Source organism: Gobio gobio (assembly GCF_949357685.1).
Source record: "Gobio gobio genome assembly, chromosome: 2".
Classification (NCBI taxonomy): domain Eukaryota; kingdom Metazoa; phylum Chordata; class Actinopteri; order Cypriniformes; family Gobionidae; genus Gobio; species Gobio gobio.
The window spans coordinates 68,551,639-68,573,422 of NC_137098.1; the positions used below are offsets into that span (position 1 = coordinate 68,551,639).

General features: G+C 40.9%; 1 long non-coding RNA gene across 1 annotated transcript in view; it reads right to left on the minus strand.

Annotated features, from left to right (window-relative positions):
• Nucleotides 1–2,723: 2,723 nt before the first annotated feature.
• LOC307120648 overlaps nucleotides 2,724–21,784 on the minus strand; it is a 224,442-nt gene continuing 205,381 nt past the window's right edge. The window contains exon 3 of the long non-coding RNA XR_013815838.1: nucleotides 2,724–3,444. This is a non-coding gene — a long non-coding RNA (uncharacterized lncRNA). The remainder of the gene's footprint in view (nucleotides 3,445–21,784) is intronic.

Consider the following 21,784-nt stretch of genomic DNA (forward strand, 5'->3'; position numbering starts at 1 on the left):
CTTGACTATCGAGATATCATTGATACTAATGCCTTTTTTCTAATTCTCGATTTTTAAAAGGTATTTGACACTATTGAACATGCCTTTTTATTTGAAGTCTTAGATTTTTTTGGTTTTGGGAACAAATTTTGTAAAATAATTAAGATGTTTTATGCTGACACATATATAGTTCTGTGTCCCTGAATCCTGGTATAACTCCTAGGTTTGAGGTGCTCCGTGGTATTAGACAAGGGTGCCTGATTTCTTCCCAACTGTTTATTAACCCCGATTTGCATGGAATCTCGATATTTGATAAGGAATTTAAAATTAGTCAATTTGCAGATGACACCGCAATCCTTTAAAGGAATAAATTCATGGTTGATGTTGCCCTTGATTCAGTCTCAATTTTCTCTAAAGCTTCAGGATTAACCCACAATATTAAAAAAATACTTCCCATTCACTCATCAACAGATTCCATCATTGTGGTGATTAGTGGTAGTTCATATTATTGTCCGTTAGGTGGCAGTAACATACCAAACATACAATGGGCAGATAAGAAAGTCATAGAAGGAGCTAAGCTCAGTGTGTGAAGAAATAAAGAGGCTACACTCCCCTTCATACAATTTCACCAGAGACCTCACTATCTTTGGTAGAGTTACTCTATATGAAACAGAAGGTATTTCCAAAGCAATCTTTCCATGTCACTCCCTGTATGTTTCTTACGGTAATATTAAGAAAGCCAACTCAATTATTTTCCAGTTCCTGTGGAAATATAAAACCCATTATGTAAGGAAATCACAGCTTGTTAACCCTTTAAGACCTAAGGGTATTTTTACAATTAATTTTCCGCCTGGTCATGGGCGTCAGTTTGGTTTGAAATGTGCTGGGGACAGAGATGCATTCAGAAGTGCATTTTCAGAAGTGCTGGGTACATTTTTTTTTCTCTTTCGCGCAGGTCATGTTTTGAAAGACTATGTCCTGCAGCTTACTAATGTAAATAAATAAAAATGTCAGATGAGAGACATATTGCGGGTCTTATAGCCTATCTTACTCATGCCGACGAAAGCGCCCCGCGAATTCTTTAATATTTTTCATTTTTGCAATTTTTTTTTACCACTTCATTATCAGAGTCCCACTGGAGCCCGTGTTTTTTTTATCCTCCCTATTACACATTAGTTACAGCCATTAAAATAGTTCAGTTTTGTTTTTAATGTCAAAGTAGATATATTTCGTTTTGTTTCTTTATTAAGTTAATTTAGAAAAATGTTTAAAGCATTTAATGTTTGTTAAACTAAAGTTTTTGCTTTTTAAAGTGACGACCAAGCGGCCAGCGGCCGACAGTGAGTTAACCCAACACTTTAGCCTCTGAAATCAACACTTGACTTGTCTTGCTTATTAAATCCATAAAAAACACTTAAAGCATCGTTTAAACGTTTAGCCTATTATCACCACCATCACAGTAAAAAGGCATTTTTGACAAGATGAGGCAGGCAGATCGCAAAGGCGCGCGCAAACAAAACGGGCTACACAATCTAAACAAATAATTAAAAATAAAAAACATGCTGGTTGTCTTACCTTAGGCTACACCTCTCCGCGAAATGAATATATATCCGATCTTCAATTCCCGTGCTATAGGCTATGCACATTTAACGGAGTTCATGTCAACGAAATCAACCGATATGAGTATTTTATTCATCAGCTCTTTTCAACATCAAAGACTGCATTATGAGAACGAGCGACCTAAACACTGGTAAGAGCATTTAGTCTCATTAATTTTAATGAAGATGATTGTGCTTTTGAGCATCTAAAACTTAGCTTATTTTCAGTTTCACTTGTGGCAGTTTGCGTGTTGGGTTGCTTTACTCATTTGCGGCGATGCGTGTTGCATAGCGCCGTCCTATAGCCTAAAAAAGCCCGAAGCCCGGCCCGCGTCTGAGGTAGGCTATGACTGGAAAATTGGCCCGAAGCCCGGCCCTAGGGCGTAAAAAAGTCGGGGCCCGTCGGGCTCGGGCAGAAATGTAGGGCTCTACTTTGAGTAAGGCTGAAAGCGTCTTTCTTTTTAATACATTTCTTGAATGTCTCAATTACAGTAGGCCTAGCCTATAGATAATTATGATATTTGTGGCTGCACCGGGGTCCGTCATTACGCTAAATCATGAGCGGTCCATGGCACCTGCTACCCATGGCTGTTAAGAACTGTATAGGCTACATCAATCCATTACAACAATTTCGTGTTATGGGCACTGCCACTGATACAGGCAGCGGAAGAGCCTATTTTACGGAGCTTGCTTCTGCTTTCCAAACGTTTTTACAACAAAAGATGTCGTTAAAACGACATAAGATCTCGTTATTATGAGAAAAGATGTAGTTAAAACGACATAAGATATCGTTATTACGACACAATTGAGTGGAAAAAATAATATGTGTGTGTCAGCAATGCTTCACCGCAAAATTGAACTCGAGGTTTAAAAAAAAAAAAAAAAGTGGTGGGTACAAAAGGACTCATGACGAAATCTGGTGGGTACGCGTCCCCCCCGTCCCCCCCGAAATCGACGCCTATGCGCCTGGTGTTATTTACTAAAAAAGCTTGTAAAACATCAACCCTGTTGTGCACAGACAATTGACACACCTCTTTTTTTTCAAGACAAGTTGCACTGTCAGTATATTTGTGTTGCATTGATGTCACCTGAATGTAAAATAAGTTATGGGACCATAAAGACAAATGAAAACATAAAACAGAAATTGAATCACTCAAATATTTATTGAAAACACAAATAAATAAAAGCTAAGCATATTTCCTCTGGAAAACAGTTTGTTCAAGTCTTTGGAGTCCTGGAACTCAGGAATAAACATGATAACTTATACAGAACCAAAACTATTTAAATTTTTCCAAAAAAAGTCCAGGCGCTTTTGGCCTCTTTGGATTTTGGATATTTACTGGTGCCAAGCCTCAAAACAGTTCCTATCAGGAACTTCTCCTCAAACTTTCTTCTCAAACTTTCTCCACAAAACTGCAGCGCGTCTCTCTCTCTCTATCTCCTCAACACTAGCCGTGCGTCTCTCTCTCTATCCACAATAACAGAGCTGTGGTTCATGCGTAATGACGCACACCAACGTGGATGACGGATCAGCCTGTCATTGGTCAAACCCTCATCCAAAATGGCAGCTAGCATCGCGCTAGCGGCAAAAATGACGGAAAATTTATAAATTATGGACATCAAGTGGATATATCTTGGATGTAAGCGTTTTGATTTATTGCTGAACAACTCCAAAAAGATGCACATGTTCCAGGCTGGATAGAAAACCTTCTGTAAAGGCTACAAAGACACCAAAGACACCCCCGTGATGGCTAGCTCATTAGCTTTCTGCTGGAAAAAACGGTAAGAAAATCGATAAAAGTTTCATGAAATAATATAGATATTTATCGGAGGTGCCGTGTGACGTCGTGGGCGATGCCGTCGGGCTCTGAGGGTTAAAGAGTATGCTATGGGTGGTATCAAAGCCTTGGACTTTGAATCAATGTTTGGGACCTTTAAGATTAACTCAGGTATAGAGAGCATTTTCTTGTGGTGCCCCCCTGAGCACTTGGTGCCCTACGTGCAGCGTGTGATGCTGTTTTGGGAGTGGCGGCACTGTTTTGAGGTGACCAAAATTCCTGTTAAATTATCAAAATTCCACAAGCAAATTCTTCAAAATTGGAAAATGATTTTCACCCATAACTTTTCTCCACATGGATCACCTTATGGAACAATAGGGTCATTATAATCAATAGGAAATCATTGTTCAGCTATGATTGGTATGAAAAGGGCATTGTGTTTGTGAATGATGTTATAGATGATAATGGAAACTTTTTGGAATATAAAGCTTTCTTAGACAAATATAATTTAAACTGTACATATAGAGAATACAATAGGATCTGTAAAGCAATACCTGTAGCATTATTACAGTTAATTCAAAGCACATTGTTATATAAAAGAATAACCAACTTTACCAAATCTATTTATTAATGATTGTACTTTAGTTGACAGTACAATATATTAATTTATTTATTTGTTACATTTATATAGCGCTTTTCTAGGCACTCAAAGCGCTTAACATAGAAGGGGAGAATCTCCTTAACCACCACCAATGTGCAGCATCCACCTGGATGATGCGACGGCAGCCATATTGTGCCAGAACGCCCACCACACACCAGCTGATTGGTGGAGAGGAGACAGAGTGATGAAGACAATCATATACAGTATATATACATATGGGGATGCTTAGGAGGCCATGGTGGACAGGGGCCACTGGATAAATTTGGCCAGGATGCCGGGGTTACACCCCTACTCTTTATCAAAGGACATCAGGATTTTTAATGACCACAGAGAGTCAGGACCTCGGTTTAACGTCTTATCCGAAGGACGATATATATATAAATATATTTTTAAAGTTTGACTGGTTAAGTTTTATATATATATATATATATATATATATATATATATATATATATATATATATATATATATATATATATATATATATATATATATATATATATATACATTTTTATGAAAGGTTTGAGTTATCATATGTTTTAGATGTTAAAAGTATCCTATTTATTAATCACAATATGTGATGCGATCTGGGAAAACCCATCGGATGTCGCACTGGAACGTTTTCAGCAAAGTCGAAGAATAAGTTGAATGTCCATTTTTTGTCAAAATTGGGTTTTCATTAAATTAAATATATATATATATATATAAATATATATATATATATATATATATATATATACATTTTTATGAAAGGTTTGAGTTATCATATGTTTTAGATGTTAAAAGTATCCTATTTATTAATCACAATATGTGATGCGATCTGGGAAAACCCATCGGATGTCGCACTGGAACGTTTTCAGCAAAGTCGAAGAAAAAAACAAAATTGGGTTTTCATTAAATTATTATTCTAAAACATCTTGTCTATCATTTCTAAAAATATCTTGGCAAAAATCACTTGTTTAGTGCAGAAAAAATGCTATTTATAGCAGCAAGCCGGACTGCGTCTTTTTCTATTTAGATCATGCCGGCAGAGGTGAAAAAAAAAGGCCAGTTTTCGCTCTTTTAACACCACAAAGACAGTTCACCCGTCAAAATACACCCATTACATGTAGAATAAAGGTGTATCAAAGCATTTCCCTCCAGTCCTATGTAAAACTAAGGCACGCAAAGTTTTTATTTAATTCGTTATCGTATCGTGAGATGGCGGAGTACAAGAGAACAATGGAGTCTGAAGTAATTGATCGCTTTTGTGATCTCGCTCGCCTCAATCTGCTTAATCCTGGTGATGTCAGTGCCCTAAACGATCATATAATGGATTATTTCACATACAGAGATGAAGGATCGGATAAGGAAGTTACTGAAGAAGAGATAGTTTAGCTGTGCTGTAGGTGCGCGGTGTTTGCTATTCTAAAAATGTACACTAGCTGTGTGATCTAAACATACAACAGGTGATCACAAGTTCAGAGACAGCCCATGATAAACAATAGGCTTGTTGGACTTCACCCAGCGATGCGCAGACCGATCGGCGGCTGACTTGAAGCAGTGCATGCCGGTTAGAAATTTTGTCCGACTTGAGGCAGCGCCAACGCCACATGACAGTGACGTATGTCAACAAAGTGCCGCGAGAGCGATTCGAGAGCAGCCGGCTAACACAGACTCTGATGACGACACAGCCGTTCCACGATTGGCCAGATTCACCGCATGACAGCGATCACGTGTGTTTCGTGTTTATTCTAAAACCTTCAGCTCCACTAATTTGCACAAATCTGAATTTTATAACAGTAAAACCTCCTTTCATGTAGTCGCGATGTTATATTGTCATTTTTTGTTTTGGGCCTTGTGCTTGTGTCTCTGTCTGACCCCTCTCCCTTGTTATCTAATTAGTGTTTGATTTCTCCCACCTGTTCCCTCCTGATTTATTTCCCTTTATATAGTTCCCTTGTGTTCACAGTCTTTGTCGGTACGTTGTCTAACGTCTCCCTTCCCTGCTCCCTGCTCCCTGCTCCCTGCTCCCTGCTCCCTGCTCCCTGCTCCCTGCTCCCTGCTCCCTGCTCCCTGCTCCCTGCTCCCTGCTCCCTGCTCCCTGCTCCCTGCTCCGTGACGGTATGGTATGGTATGGTATGGTATGGTATGTTGAAGTTGTTGTTTTAATTATGGTTATGTTTTCCCCCTTGTGGGTTTTTGTTTTTGAAAATAAAATCTATCCCTTCCTGCACTTTAGTCCTTGCACCAGTTTCCTTTGTTTTTAACGTCACAGTATTTCACTTCTTACTAAATTGCTGTTCTCTTCAGAGTAACGTTAGCTAGTCCCCTTGTGTAGAGATGCAGCTGATAAATTCTAGTTTTCATATTCAGTTTAGACTTTTATTTTGAAATAGCGATAAACACGGGGGAAAAAAATAGATTTGTAGACAACCAATTTGTTTTCATGCCAAAAGTTAAATATAACATCCAGTCAATTGAGATAAAGTGTTTAAATTATAAAGGGAAAAAATATATATATTTGCCATTTGAGATGCAGCAGTGATCTATAATGCACATGTTCTTATATTTATTAGAGGTTGAATTCAAATCAAATACTGCTAAACTGCCTATACTACTTCTGAATAAGATATCTACTTCATAAAATGTATGAAAATTATGAAAATATATGGTTCAGATCACTCAAACCATATGGAAATGAAGGTGCCCTTATATGGTTAGTAATGCAGCTTGGTTGTCATCTAGAGGAAAAGTTTGGTACTGCGCCCAAACAAACTCTTACTGAAAGATAATTTTTTGATATATCAACCTAAAACTTTGAACAACTTGTTCATATTTCTGGCTTTGATTGTCTTGTAGTTTTAGAGTAAAACATTTTTTGTAAAATGCATATTATAAAATGTATATTTTACATTTTCATAAATTAAACTTTTATAACTTTTTTTTTTTTTCTATTTTACTTTCATAATTTATTTGACATCTACAATAATCTGCCAAGTGTCTTCTTTAAAACAAGACCAACCATAGGTCTATATTCAAAAGTATGTTTGAATTACAGCCATTTAAAGTTGGATAGTGCGTTTTCATGTCCATGTGAAAAAAGGGGTGGCGGTTATTTAAACCTGTTTTTCTTAATTCCGTTCCTAAAAATCATAGCGATCTGCCGACTTTATATAACCATAACTTCTGTTTCAGACAAGCCTTGAAATAAATGAAAATATATTTAAAAAAGGGCTTGGCCCCAGCTTTCATATGGTATCAAAAGCTGTAAAAGGTAAAATTTCACCATGTGTTGTGGTCGTAGATCACATCACATATTTATTGGTTAAAACAATGGTTTGTAAAACAATGTTACATTATTGTTGTAGTGCTTAAAATTATCGTCTTTAAATGTTTTTTAATGTTTGTCTATACACACACAACAAAAACCCTGAGAAATCAGTATAAAAATGTGTCACAAATAGCCTCGTCCTCTAAAATTAATGTTTCCGGTCGCTGACTTCCTTAGAAAAAGATTCAAATTTGATGTAGAACCTTGTGCATTTTGTGACATGACTGATGAGATGACTGATCAGTATCAGATTCAGTCAATATGATTATTCTTATGGGTAAATATCATATTCATTGCAGTAAGTGGAGATGTTCTAAGCCTTCCTTTGTTTGGTTTATAAATTATTTTAAATTGTTGTTGTTTTTTACCTCTCTGAAGATCTTTTATATCTTGAGCCTTTTTGCCTTTTGGTTTGGTTTTTGTTGTTTTCTGCTTAGTTACCAGTAATACCTTTTTGTATTTTGACAACATTTGTATATATGCATGTATATTGTCTTTCCCCTACAAGAGTTTTGTATGTTGCTGTTTTTGCTGAAATTAAAGGTCCAGCGCAACCAGGGTGAAAATGGAAGAATCTGTCAATTCCCTGTAACTCGTAACCAGCAGCCATATCACCCTGCAGCCCAAGACTGGTTTCCCACTGAAGCTAAGCAGGGCTGAGCCTGGTTAGTACCTGGATGGGAGACCAACTGGGAAAACCAGGTAGCTGCTGGTAGAGGTGTTAGTGAGGCCAGCAGGGGGTGCTCACCCTGTGGTCTGTGTGGGTCCTAACACCCCACTATAGTGATTGTGACACTATACTGTAACAAGCACCGTCCTTCGGATGCGACGTTAAACCGAGGTCCTGACTCTCTGTGGTCCTCTCTGTGGTCCTTTGATAAAGAGTAGGGGTGTAACCCTGGCATCCTGGCCAAATTTGCCCATTGGCCCCTCTCCATCATGGCCTCCTAATCATCCCCATATACAGATTGGCTTCATCACTCTGTCTCCTCTCCACCAAACAGCTGGTGTGTGGTGGGCGTTCTGGCGCAATATGGCTGCCGTCGCATCATCCAGGTGGATGCTGCACATTGGTGGTGGTTGAGGAGATTCCCCCTTCTATATGTAAAGCGCTTTGAGTGCCTAGAAAAGCGCTATATAAATGTAACAAATTAATGTATTTACAGGCAGATCTTGAGCTTTTGAAAATGAGGGATGTGCTGTGTATTGCTTTATATATAAACATTTGCTAATTAAAGTGGCTTGTGAGAGCCAACTTACTGATATTGCTTTTTCAAATTTCTGACTCTAACTCCTCCTAGAGCTTTAACTCCACATACTCCAAACTCGGCTCAGATCTTCAGACTGTTCTGACTCGGTGTGCTATATCTTTCCTAAAAATGACTATCCAAACTTGGAAAAATCCAATTGACTTTCATTGACGAAATGTTCAGGGGCCTCATTTATAAAACTTTGCGTAGGATTTGCGTCAGAAGTGGCGTACAGATAAAACATAGGACGTGCGTACGCACAGAAATATAATCGGATTTATAAAACCGTGCGCACGCACATCCCACGCAGTTTTCCTTTAATAAATCACAAACAATTCTAAATGTAGCGCAGCTTTTGCGGCTTCATGTCACGCCCGTGTTACGGCCCACTCGTGACTGCAACAAAGATGAGACAACCACAACACTGAAATAATATAATAAATGGAATTTATTACAAAATCTAGGGGTTTACAAAGTGCAAAATGCTGACAACGACAGATCTCGAAGCGAGGCAACCAGAGGCCAGCCGGAGATGATGTTAACTCTCCGTGACCCTCAACATTGCATGAAACCACGACATATATCTCCACCTCCTAATTGGAGTCAGGTGTCCTGCATCTCCTGCAGCCACCACCTACAAAACTAACAAATACCAAGGAAAGAAAAACACACCCATACCCATAACACCCATAGTTGACCATAAATAGTCTGTGAAACGCCCACAAATTAATATTCATCGATTGCGAAATCATGGCAAACAGAGAGAGAATATAAAAAACGTAACTTCACTCAATTTGAAGTAGAAGTTATCATTGGCGAGGTGGAAAAGAGGAGAAAAATGTTGTTTGGAGGGCACAGTGTGGGCATTACTAATGCCAAAAAGGCACTTGAATGGCAAAAGGTTGCAGACGCCGTAAATGCAGTAGCCTCACAACCTCGGACCGTGGCCAAAATAAAAAAGAAATGGTCGGATATCAAAGTCGAGGCAAAAAAGCGTCTAGCGCTCCATCGACCAGAGTGTGTCCTCGTTTGCCAGCAAGTCTTCTTGCTGTCTGAAGATGCATTCTCTCCAAATCCTTCAATTTGCCACATCTTCTAAGAGTGCAAGATCAGCCATTGTGCATCATTACGCATTGTGATGGGGCATTTTATTTCCATCCATTTAATTGCATCTGACAAGCTACAGATGTCGGTTATCATCTACGTGGAAATGGGAAATAGTTCAGTGCAAATGTAATGTCTTGCAGCTTTCTGAATGGTTGAGACATACGTTATTTTATCAAAAATAAAACTAAAGGCATATGCATGAATACCATGATTCCGTAGCTGATGAAGAAATTTTACTATGAAAACATCTCTCCCCAGTGGACAATTAATACATCTATCTATCTATTTATCTATATATCTATATATCTCCCTAATTATCTTTCTATCAGTCAATCTAATTGCATCTATATTTGCTCCGCCAGACGGACACATTGACGACAATATCAGTTTTGCACATTATTTCGTTCTGTTTACCATATTATTTATGAGGATGAATTGCATAACATGCCAATATTATTGCAGAACATATTTCACTTTTCTTTTTGCAAATATGTGTTAATTTGCATTTCTGTTGTAATTTTCGTTTAATTTTGTTTGTTTAACTGCAGATCGATCAAACGGGTGTTCATGTAGACTTTTAATTGTAAGACTTGCTTTGTGAAGTCTTCATGTTATTTATGAGAGGCAGTATTGCCTTTTCTTTTACACAACGGTCCAGGGACGGATTGACAATCTGTGCGTTCTGGAAAAGTCCAGAACGGCCGTCCAACCGAGGGCCGTCACACGGCCGTCGGCAAAAAAAAAAAAAAAAAAAAAGTCTAATAACGCAATATGAACAGCCAACAGCAGGGGCACTAATACGATCACATATGCTGATATGTGCAAAAAAAACTTTATGAATGAATTTATGAATGAAAATGAATTTACACGGAGAATACACGATATAAAAATAAATAAAACTTGCGCGAAAATTAATGTAATGCGGAACTACTGTTAGAGAGAGACGTGATGTGTGTGTGTGTGTGAGAGAGAGAGAGAGAGAGAGATAGAGAGGTGCGGGCGCGATGCCGCGATCGAACAGTGGAAACATAAAAACAATACATAGCCTACTTCATTTTGTCATTCAAACTGCAAAGTGTTGCTTATATTTGTGTACACTCGCAATAAAACAAAACATTGTGCTTTTGTCAAACTGTAACCTACAACTGTCATCTAACCAATATATATATGTATATATATATATATATATATATATGTATATATATGTATATATATATATATATATATATATATATATATATATATATATATATATATATATATATATATATATATATATATGTATATATGTATATATGTATATATATATATGTATATATGTATATTATATATATATATATATATATATATATATATATATATATATATATATATATATATATATGTATATATATATATATATATATATATATATATATATATATATATATATATATGTATATATATATATATATATATATATATATATATATATGTATATATATATATATATATATATATATATATGTATATATATATGTATATATATATATATATATATGTATGTATATATATATATATATATATATATATATATGTATATATATATATATATATATATATATATATATATATATGTATATATATATATATATATATATATATATATATATGTATGTATATGTATATATATATATATATATATATATATGTATATATATATATATATATATATATATATATATATATATATATATATATATATATGTATATATATATATATATGTATATATATATATATATATATATATATATATATGTATATGTATATATATATATATATATATATATATGTATATATATATATATATATATATATATATATATATATATGTATATATATATATATATATATATATATATATGTATATATATATATATATATATATATATATATATATATATATATATATATATCTCACACTCACACTCACACACACACACAGTTTAAAAGCAAATAATATGTATTTAACCCCATATAAACCCATCTGTGGGTGTCATCTTTTGGACATTCATCATCGTATTGCATTGGTTTTCATTTCTTTCATTCACTTTGTTGTATATGAGAGGTTGTTGTGAGCTCACATTTTCTGGTGGAATGAAGACTAAGGGATTGAATTAAACGGGAAAACATCAGGCATGCATTGCTACCACTGTAAACATGCTAACATACAAGGAAGGGGCTAAATAATTGACTACATTTTTGTTTAACCAAAACATCCTAACATACAAGGAAGGGGCTAAATAATTGACTACATTTTTGTTTAACCAAAATATCCTAGTTTGCACTTTCTGTCTGTCTTCCATCAGAGTGCAGTTTTTCCTTGTCTTTCATATTTGTGTTTATTATTGTGGAATTGGCAAAGACCTGGTGGTTGTTTGTGAAAGCTTCACAGACAAAATGAATAGGGCCTAGCCATAGGTTTTGAGATGTCACTTGTTGTGAATACCTTGTCTGATAGTCTGACAGTATTGTGGCATAGTGCATCCTTGCTAGTGTCTGTTGCGCACGGCTAGGGGCGAATGGCCGGATGATGGGCCTATTTGGGAGAAAGTCCAGGGCTGTTTTTTAGCCCCAGTCCGTCCCTGCAACGGTCTGCAGTTTCACACACTTTCACGTGTTTCTTCCATCTGCCGACGGTGTCGCCATTTCTCATTTCACCCGTTTTTGTGCGTACGCATGGGTCAGAATTTGCGTAAAGGACCGCACATATTCCCGTCAAGTTTGTTTTTTATAAATACCAATTATTGCGTAGAGAGCGGAGTACGCCTTCTTTTGTACGTATGTAACGTTTATAAATGAGGCCCCAGATTAGCCAAGACTGTTCAGACTCTACTGACAAAAATCAAATCTAAACACACTGAAGCTCATAAGACTCCATTAGCTGCCATTCTATGCACTATTTCTAATCCAATGAGGCTCACTTAAACTTCCATTCTATCTAATCTTTCTATCTATCATCTGACTATTTCTATCTGTCTGTCTAAATCATAGTAAATCATACTAGAACATGGTAAATCATGGTAAATTATGGTAAATCATACTAGAATCATGGTAAATCAAGGTAAACTGTGGTAAATCATACTAGAATCATAGTAATTCATACTTAAATCATAGTAAACTATGGTAAATCATACTAGAATCATGGTAAATCATGGTAAACTATGGTTAATCATACTAGAATCATGGTACACTATGGTAAATCATATTAGAATCATGGTAAATCATTGTAAACTATGGTAAATCATACTAGAATCATGGTAAAACATACTAGAATCATGGTAAATGATGGTAAACTATGGTAAATAATATTAGAATCATGGTAAATCATACTAGAATCATGGTAAATGATGGTAAACTATGGTAAATAATATTAGAATCATGGTAAATTATACTAGAATCATGGTAAATCATATTAGAATCATGGTAAATCATTGTAAACTATGGTAAATCATACTAGAATCAGGGTAAATCATATTAGAATCATGGTAAATCATTGTAAACTATGGTAAATCATACTAGAATCATGGTAAAACATACTAGAATCATGGTAAATGATGGTAAACTATGGTAAATAATATTAGAATCATGGTAAATTATACTAGAATCATGGTAAATCATATTAGAATCATGGTAAATCATTGTAAACTATGGTAAATCATACTAGAATCATGGTAAAACATACTAGACTCATGGAAAATGATGGTAAACTATGGTAAATAATATTATAATCATGGTAAATCATACTAGAATCAGGGTAAATCATACTAGAATCATGGTAAATCATACTAGAAACACGGTAAATCATACTAGAATCATGGTAAATCATGGTAAACTATGGTAAATCATACTAGAATCATGGTAAATCATACTAGAATCACATTAAATCATACTAGAATCATGGTAAATCATGGTAAACTATGGTAAATCATACTAGAATCATCATAAATCATGGTAAACTATGGTAAATCATACTAGAATCGCGGTAAATAATACTAGAATCATGGTAAATCATATTAGAATCATGGTAAATAATGGTAAACTATGGTAAATCATACTAGAATCACGGTAAATCATGGTAAACTATGGTAAATCATACTAGAATCATGGTTAATCATACTAGAATCATGGTAAATCATGGTAAACTATGGTAAATCATACTATAATCACGGTAAATCATGGTAAACTATGGTTAATCATGCTAGAATCATGGTATCATGGTCTACTAATCAAGGAACCGGATTTAGTGACGAGATGCGCCTAACAATGTCATGCGATATATCGCCCAGCCCTAGTAAATCATACTAGAATTATGGTTAATCATACTAGAATCATGGTAAATAATGGTATACTATGGTAAATCATACTAGAATCGCGGTAAATAATGGTAAACTATGGTAAATCATACTAGAATCATGGTTAATCATGGTAAGCTATGGTAAATCATACTAGAATCATGGTAAATCATGGTAAACTATGGTAAATCACATTAGAATCATGGCAAATCATACTAGAATCATGGTAAATCATGGTAAACTGTGGTAAATCATACTAGAATCATGGTAAATCATGGTAAACTATGGTAAATCACATTAGAATCATTGTAAATCGTACTAGAATCATGGTTAATCATGGTAAGCTATGGTAAATCATACTAGAATTATGGTAAATCATACTAGACTCATGGTAAATCATGGTAAACTATGGTAAATCACATTAGAATCATGGTAAATCATGGTAAACTATGGTAAATCATACTAGAATCATGGTAAATCATGGTAAACTATGGTAAATCACATTAGAATCATGGTAAATCGTACTAAAATCATGGTTAATCATGGTAAGCTATGATAAATCATACTAGAATCATGGTAAATCATGGTAAACTATGGTAAATCACATTAGAATCATGGTAAATCGTACTAGAATCATGGTTAATCATGGTAAGCTATGGTAAATCATACTAGAATTATGGAAAAATCATACTAGAATCATGTTAAATCATGGTAAACTATGGTAAATCATACTAGAATCATGGTAAATCATACTAGAATCATAGTAAATCATACTAGAATCATGGTAAATCATGGTAAACTATGGTAAATCATACTAGAATCATGGTAAATCATACTAGAATCATGGAACATCATACTAAAATCATGGTAAATCATGGTAAACTATGGTAAACTTTGGTAAATAATACTAGAATCATGGTAAATCATACTAGAATAATGGCACATCATACTAAAATCATGGTAAATCATGGTAAACTATGGAAAACTTTGGTAAATAATACTAGAATCATGGTAAATAATACTAGAATCATGGTAAAATATGGTAAACTGCGGTAAATCATACTAGAATCATGGTAAATCTTGGTAAATCATACAAGAATCATGGTACATCATACTAAAATCATGGTAAATCACGGTAAACTATGGTAAATCATACTAGAATCATGGTAAATCATACTAGAATCATGGTAAATCATATTAGAATCATGGTAAATAATGCTAGAATCATGGTTATTCATACTAGAATCATGGTAAATCATACTAGAATAATGGTAAATCAAGGAAAACTATGGTTCCCTTTCAGTCGGTCACTACGACGTACGTCGGTAATAACCGACGAATTGGGATCACTTCAGAGAGCCCCTATCAGCTTCGAGAACTTAAGAACAGGCCAATGAACAATTGGCGTGCGAGATTTGCATCTCGCGCTCCGCCCCGCGCCGCGGGTATAAACGGGAAGCGAGAGCACCGCACTGACGTCATTCACTTCGGAGCCGAACCGGCGTTTGAAGTTGCAGAGACTGCTTTCCTGTCTTTTCAGCGAAAGAGAATTCATCAGAACAGAGAAGAGGATCGTGTGCTGGTGTGACGGCACTTTCCAGCGGGACCGCGAACTCAAGCTGCTAGAAGGAACAAACTGCTGTTCTCACAGCAATCTGTTGGTATCGGTGGGCGTTCCATTCTTTGAGTGCAAACACAGGCTGCACTATCCCCTGTGTGTTGCCGCGGTTTCCCTGGGTGCTTCAGCACTCTCTTAAAAGAGCGTTTCCTCACAAAAAGAGCAACACGGGTGTGACACTGCGTCTTTTTCAAGACGTCATTCCACTCGTGCGTTTCTGGATACGGTTGTTTCCTGTCCTGACGGCCACGATCCCTCTCGCATAAACATGTTGAGACTGTGTTCGTGGGTGATCCGTGTTCTCTCAGGGGAACGGGACCACGTCGACGCGCTGGTCATCTCGCCTTCCGCGTGAGGGTTTGAGTGTTCAGCGCGCCGTGTGCCGTCTAGCTGCCGAGTGACAGCGCGGGTTGCCACGGCAGCTCAGCGCGCGTCACTCGCCGGCTACGCATGTTGAGACTGTGTTTGTGGGTGGTCTATGCTCTCTAATGAGAGCATGGCCACGTCGGCGCGCTGTTCATCTTGCCTTTTTCATAAGGGCTTGAGTGTTCAGCGCGCCGTGTGCCGTCTCACGGCCACGCCCACTGTCTCACATGTCTGCCGGTAGCTTACAGATGGGATTGCTGGTCCTAAAAAATAAATAAATAAATAATAATAAAAAAAAAAAAAAGGACCTAGCGTTTCGTTTGGGGCTCTAGCAGAGGACAGATGTCAATCGCTGCATCGGAGAGAGGGCTGTTATGTGTTGAAAATGAAGATGATGCTGAGATTCCCACTATAATAGTGGGCGCTCCTGCTGAATCCGATTCATGCTCGACAGCCATGCTTTCCCGGGTGGCTGAGGCATAGTGCAACGCATAATTCGCCTTGCCTGCCTCTTGCCTTTCCCGGATGTGCGTTGGAAGGCTTTTGCATTATGGAACTATTGGTGGCAAAATATGGAACACCAATAGGGCCATAATCTGTATAAAGTTTTCCTCTCTCTCACTACCCTCATCGGTGGGGTGGCAGTGCCACTGGCAGGCCACCTCCGCCCTGCTTAGGGCATGAGGGTAGTTCTCAGCCGAGGTTGAGCTGCGCACAGCGCTGGCCCTTGGCTAGACGATGTCCAGAAACACCATTGACCCGGATTTGGTTGGGACTGTTCTTCCCCCGGAGGAGGGCCGGGTAAAAACCATTAGTAATTCTGTTCCGCCACTGGGGTTAAAAACAGCCAGTGGTACCCAAATATATATATATATATATATTAAAAAAAAAAAAAAAAAAAAGAGAAGAACAGTTCCAATATCTCTGGGTCTCAGGAGTTCAGGAATGGCAGCGTGTGACGCTACAAGCCTCGCCGCCCTCATTCCCCTCCCCACAAGAGGGCGAGAATGGCAGTGTGTGACGCTACAAGCCTCGCCACTCTCATTCCCCTCTTCTCAGCGGTGTGTGGACGACAGTGCGCGACGCTAAGCCTCGCCGCTCTTGTTCCCCGCTGAGGAAGGAGGTGAGGCAGACCGTGTGCAACGCCACAAAGCCTTGCCACGCTCAGCCCCTCCTTCATTTGGAGAGTGCGCTGGGCGGTGTACAACGCTCCCATGCCTTGTCAGCCTCTGGTGCCTCTCCAAATCGCCAGCAGGGGGTGCCGGCTGTGGGAACGCACTCAAGCGGCCTTCCCACACTCGCGCACCCCCTCAGCGGATGCAGGTCGTGTGTCAGACCCAGACCCCTACACGGACCACTCCCATGTCGTCCTGGGGTCCCTGCATTCCGCCTCGCTGCCCTGCTGCGGGTACGTCTGTGGTGCCGATGACCCCGCTTGTTCGGTCTCTGGGGGCCTGGCTAGCGCTCCCCAGCCCGTCTCGCTGGGTCATCTGTACCATCAGACTCGGCTTACGATTCAGTTCGCCCGGCGTCCGCCCAAGTTCGGGGGCGTTCACTTCACGTCTATTGCGTGGGTGGATGCCCCCGTGCTTCGGGCGGAGATCGCTGTCCTACTGGCGAAGGACGCGATAAAGCCGGTCCCTCCAGCCGACATGAAGTCCGGGTTCTACAGCCCGTACTTCATTGTACCCAAGAAAGGTGGCGGGTTACGACCGATCCTGGACCTGCGTTACCTGAACCGCTCCCTCCACAGGATGCCGTTCCGAATGTTAGCCCAGAAACGCATCTTCAGATGCATCCGTCCCCAGGATTGGTTTGCAGCGATCGACCTGAAGGACGTGTACTTTCATGTCTCGATTCTCCCTCGACACAGACCGTTTCTACGCTTTGCTTTCGACGGACGGGCATACCAGTACTAAGTCCTGCCCTTCGGGCTGTCCCTGTCGCCCCGTGTCTTCACGAAAGTTGCGGAGGCGGCCATTGCTCCCATGAGAGAGCGTGGTGTTCGCATCCTCAACTATCTCGACGACTGGCTGATTCTTGCCCAGTCACGGGAGCAGTTGTGCGAACACAGGGACATGGTGCTCCGGCACCTCAGCCAGTTGGGTCTTCGGGTCAACTGGGAGAAGAGCAAACTCTGTCCCGTACAGAGGATCTCTTTTCTCGGGATGGAGATCGACTCGGTCGCCATGACTGCGCGCCTCACAGAGGAGTGCGTCCAGTCGGTGCTGAGCTGCTTGAGTACGCTCAAACGCAGTACAGCGGTTCCACTGAAACATTTTCAGAGGCTCCTGGGGCATATGGCAGCAGCAGCCGCAGTAACGCCGCTAGGGCTGCTCCATATGAGACCGCTTCAGCACTGGCTACACGACCGAGTCCCGAGATGGGCGTGGCACAGCGGGTCCCTCCGTGTCCAAGTGACGCCGAGATGCCGCCAAACCCTCACCCCGTGGTCGGACCCTTCATTTCTACGGGCAGGAGTGCCTCTAGAACAAGTGTCCAGGCATCATGTTGTCTCCACGGATGCCTCACCCACGGGTTGGGGGGCCACGTACAACGGGCTTGCAGTATCGGGTCTGTGGACGGGGCCCCAACTGCAATGGCATATCAATTGCCTAGAGTTGCTGGCAGTTCGTCTTGCTCTCAGCCGCCTCAAAGGGTCGCTCAAAGACAAGCACGTTCTGGTCCGGACGGACAGCACGACGGCCGTTGCGTACATCAACAAACAAGGTGGTCTACGCTCCCGCCGTTTGTCCCAACTCGCCCGCCATCTCCTCCTGTGGAGTCAGAAGCATCTGAGGTCCCTTCGTGCTATCCACATTCCGGGCCTGCTCAATCGTGCGGCCGACGAGCTGTCACAGTTGCCAGTGCTTCCCGGAGAGTGGCGACTCCACCCCCAGGTGGTCCAGCTGATTTGGAGTCGCTTTGGGGCCGCACAGATCGATCTGTTTGCCGCCCACGACACGACCCACTGCCAGTTGTTTTATTCCCTGTCCGAGGGGACCCTCGGCACGGATGCACTGGCACACAGCTGGCCCCGGGCTCTGCGCAAATATGCGTTTCCCCCAGTGAGCCTTCTTGCACAGACACTGTGCAAGGTCAGGGAGGACGAGGAGCATCTCCTCTTGGTAGCTCTGTACTGGCCCAACAGGACGTGGTTCCCGGAACTAGTGCTCCTCGCGACAGTACCTCCTTGGCCCATTCCTCTGAGGCAGGACCTTCTGTCTCAGAGACGGGGCACCCTTGGCACCCGCGTCCAGACCTCTGGAAACTCCATGTCTGGTCCCTGGACGGGACGCGGAGGTTCTAGGTGACCTACCGCAAGCGGTAGTCGACACCATCGCTTCCGCCAGAGCCCCCTCTACGAGACGGCTTTATGCGTTGAAGTGGAACCTGTTCGTCGACTGGTGCTCTTCTCGCCGAGAAGACCCCCGGAAGTGTTCGATCGGATCTGTGCTATCTTTTCTTCAAGACGGGTTGGAGCGAAGGCTGTCTCCCTCCACCCTCAAGGTATATGTTGCCGCCATCGCCGCAAGCCATGACCTCATTGATGGTGAGTCCTTAGGCAAGCATGATCTGATCGTCAGGTTCCTAAGGGGAGCGAGGAGACTAAATCCTCCTCGCCCTTCTTCTATACCCTCTTGGGACTTGTCTCTGGTGCTGACCGCGCTGCAGAGGGCGCCCTTCGAGCCTTTACAGTCAGTAGAGCTTAAGTCTTGTCTCTAAAGACAATACTCCTGATTGCATTGGCCTCAGTTAAGAGGGTAGGGGACCTGCAGGCATTTTCGGTCGACGAATCGTGCCTGGAATTCGGGCCGGGTGATTATCAGGTGACCCTGAGACCCTGGCCTGGATATGTGCCCAAGGTTCCCACTACTCCCTTCCGGGACCAAGTGGTGAGCCTGCAAGCGCTGCCTTCGGAGGAGGCAGACCCAGCCCTAGCTTTGCTCTGTCCCGTCCGTGCTCTCCGGACTTACGTGGACAGAACGCAAAGCTTCAGGACCTCAGAGCAGCTCTTCGTCTGTTACGGAGGACAGCAGAAGGGAAAGGCTGTCTCCAAGCAGAGGATGGCCCACTGGATAGTGGATGCCATCGTCTTGGCGTATGAATCCCAAGACGTGCCCTGCCCGCTCGGGGTTAGAGCTCACTCCACCTGGGGTGTAGCTTCTTCCTGGGCGCTGGCTCGTTGCGCCTCGCTGACAGACATTTGTAGAGCTGCGGGCTGGGCGACACCCAACACGTTCGCTAGGTTTTATAGCCTGCGTGTAGAGCCGGTGGCTTCTCGTGTGCTCGCTTCCCATAGTCAGCTTCACTGAAGTGCCCGTTCTAGTGTCGGCTTGCTGCGCCATTCCCTTCCCCTGGAACGGATACGTGCGCTTATTTTCTCCAGTCGAGTTCCCCAGGATAGGCGAACCCTGTTGAGTCCTCCGCACCCCTCGGCAGTCGGATGTTGCGGAGCGTCCGACGCCAGGTCTGGCACTCGTATGCATTTGTGGAACTTGTGTCAGGCTGGGTTCCGTATGTCGTGACCCCTACGGCGGTCCCATACGTGTATTTCCACGGTACAGCTCCCTACGGCGAGCTCGTGTCTTTCCCTTGGCAGAGTTCTCTGCCGTCTCAGTACGGTGTCGTCCCCCGCCTGCATTAGGCCGGGGCCTCCCCTGGGACTCCGTATGTTGTGCTGCCCACGGCCAGCCCATACGTGTTCTCCACATGGTAACTCCCTCCGGGCATGATGTGGCTCCCGCAGCGTCCTTCGGGCACGCTTTCCCAGCGTTATCCAATCAAGTCTGCTGAATGGGTCTTGCGGAACAGCAGTATGACTCTTCTAGCGTGAATCTTCCCACCCGCTTCAGAACGGGGTCTGAGGGGCTCTCGCTGGGCGCTGGAAGTGGTAGTAACTGTGGCGTTTTCCATAGGGATCCCAATTCGTCGGTTATTACCGACGTACGTCGTAGTGACCGACTGAAAGGGAACGTCTCGGTTACGTATGGTAACCCTCGTTCCCTGAAGGAGGGAACGGAGACGTACGTCCCGTCACCACAGTTCCTTCCATCACTGCTTGGCCGAGTCACTGGTTCGGCTCCTCAGTGAAAAACGTCAGTGCGGTGCTCTCGCTTCCCGTTTATACCCGCGGCGCGGGGCGGAGCGCGAGATGCAAATCTCGCACGCCAATTGTTCATTGGCCTGTTCTTAAGTTCTCGAAGCTGATAGGGGCTCTCTGAAGTGATCCCAATTCGTCGGTTATTACCGACGTACGTCTCCGTTCCCTCCTTCAGGGAATGAGGGTTACCATACGTAACCGAGACGTAAATCACATTAGAATAATGGTAAATCATACTAGAATCATGGTAAATCATGGCAAACTATGGAAAATCATACTAGAATCATGGTAAATCATACTAGAATCATGGTAAATTAAGGTAAACTATGGTAAATCATACTAGAATCATGGTAAATCATACAATAATCATGGTACATCATACTAATATCATTGTAAATCATGGTAAACTATGGTAAATCATTATAGAATCATGGTAAATCATACTAGAATTATGGTAAATCATATTAGAATCATGGTAAATCATGCTAAACTATGGTAAATCATACTAGAATCATGGTAAATCATATTAGAATCATGGTAAATCATGCTAAACTATGGCAAATCATACTAGAATCATGGTATATCATACTAAAATCATGGTAAATCATGGTAAACTATGGTAAATCATATTTAAATTATGGTAAATCATGGTAAACTATGGTAAATCATACTAGA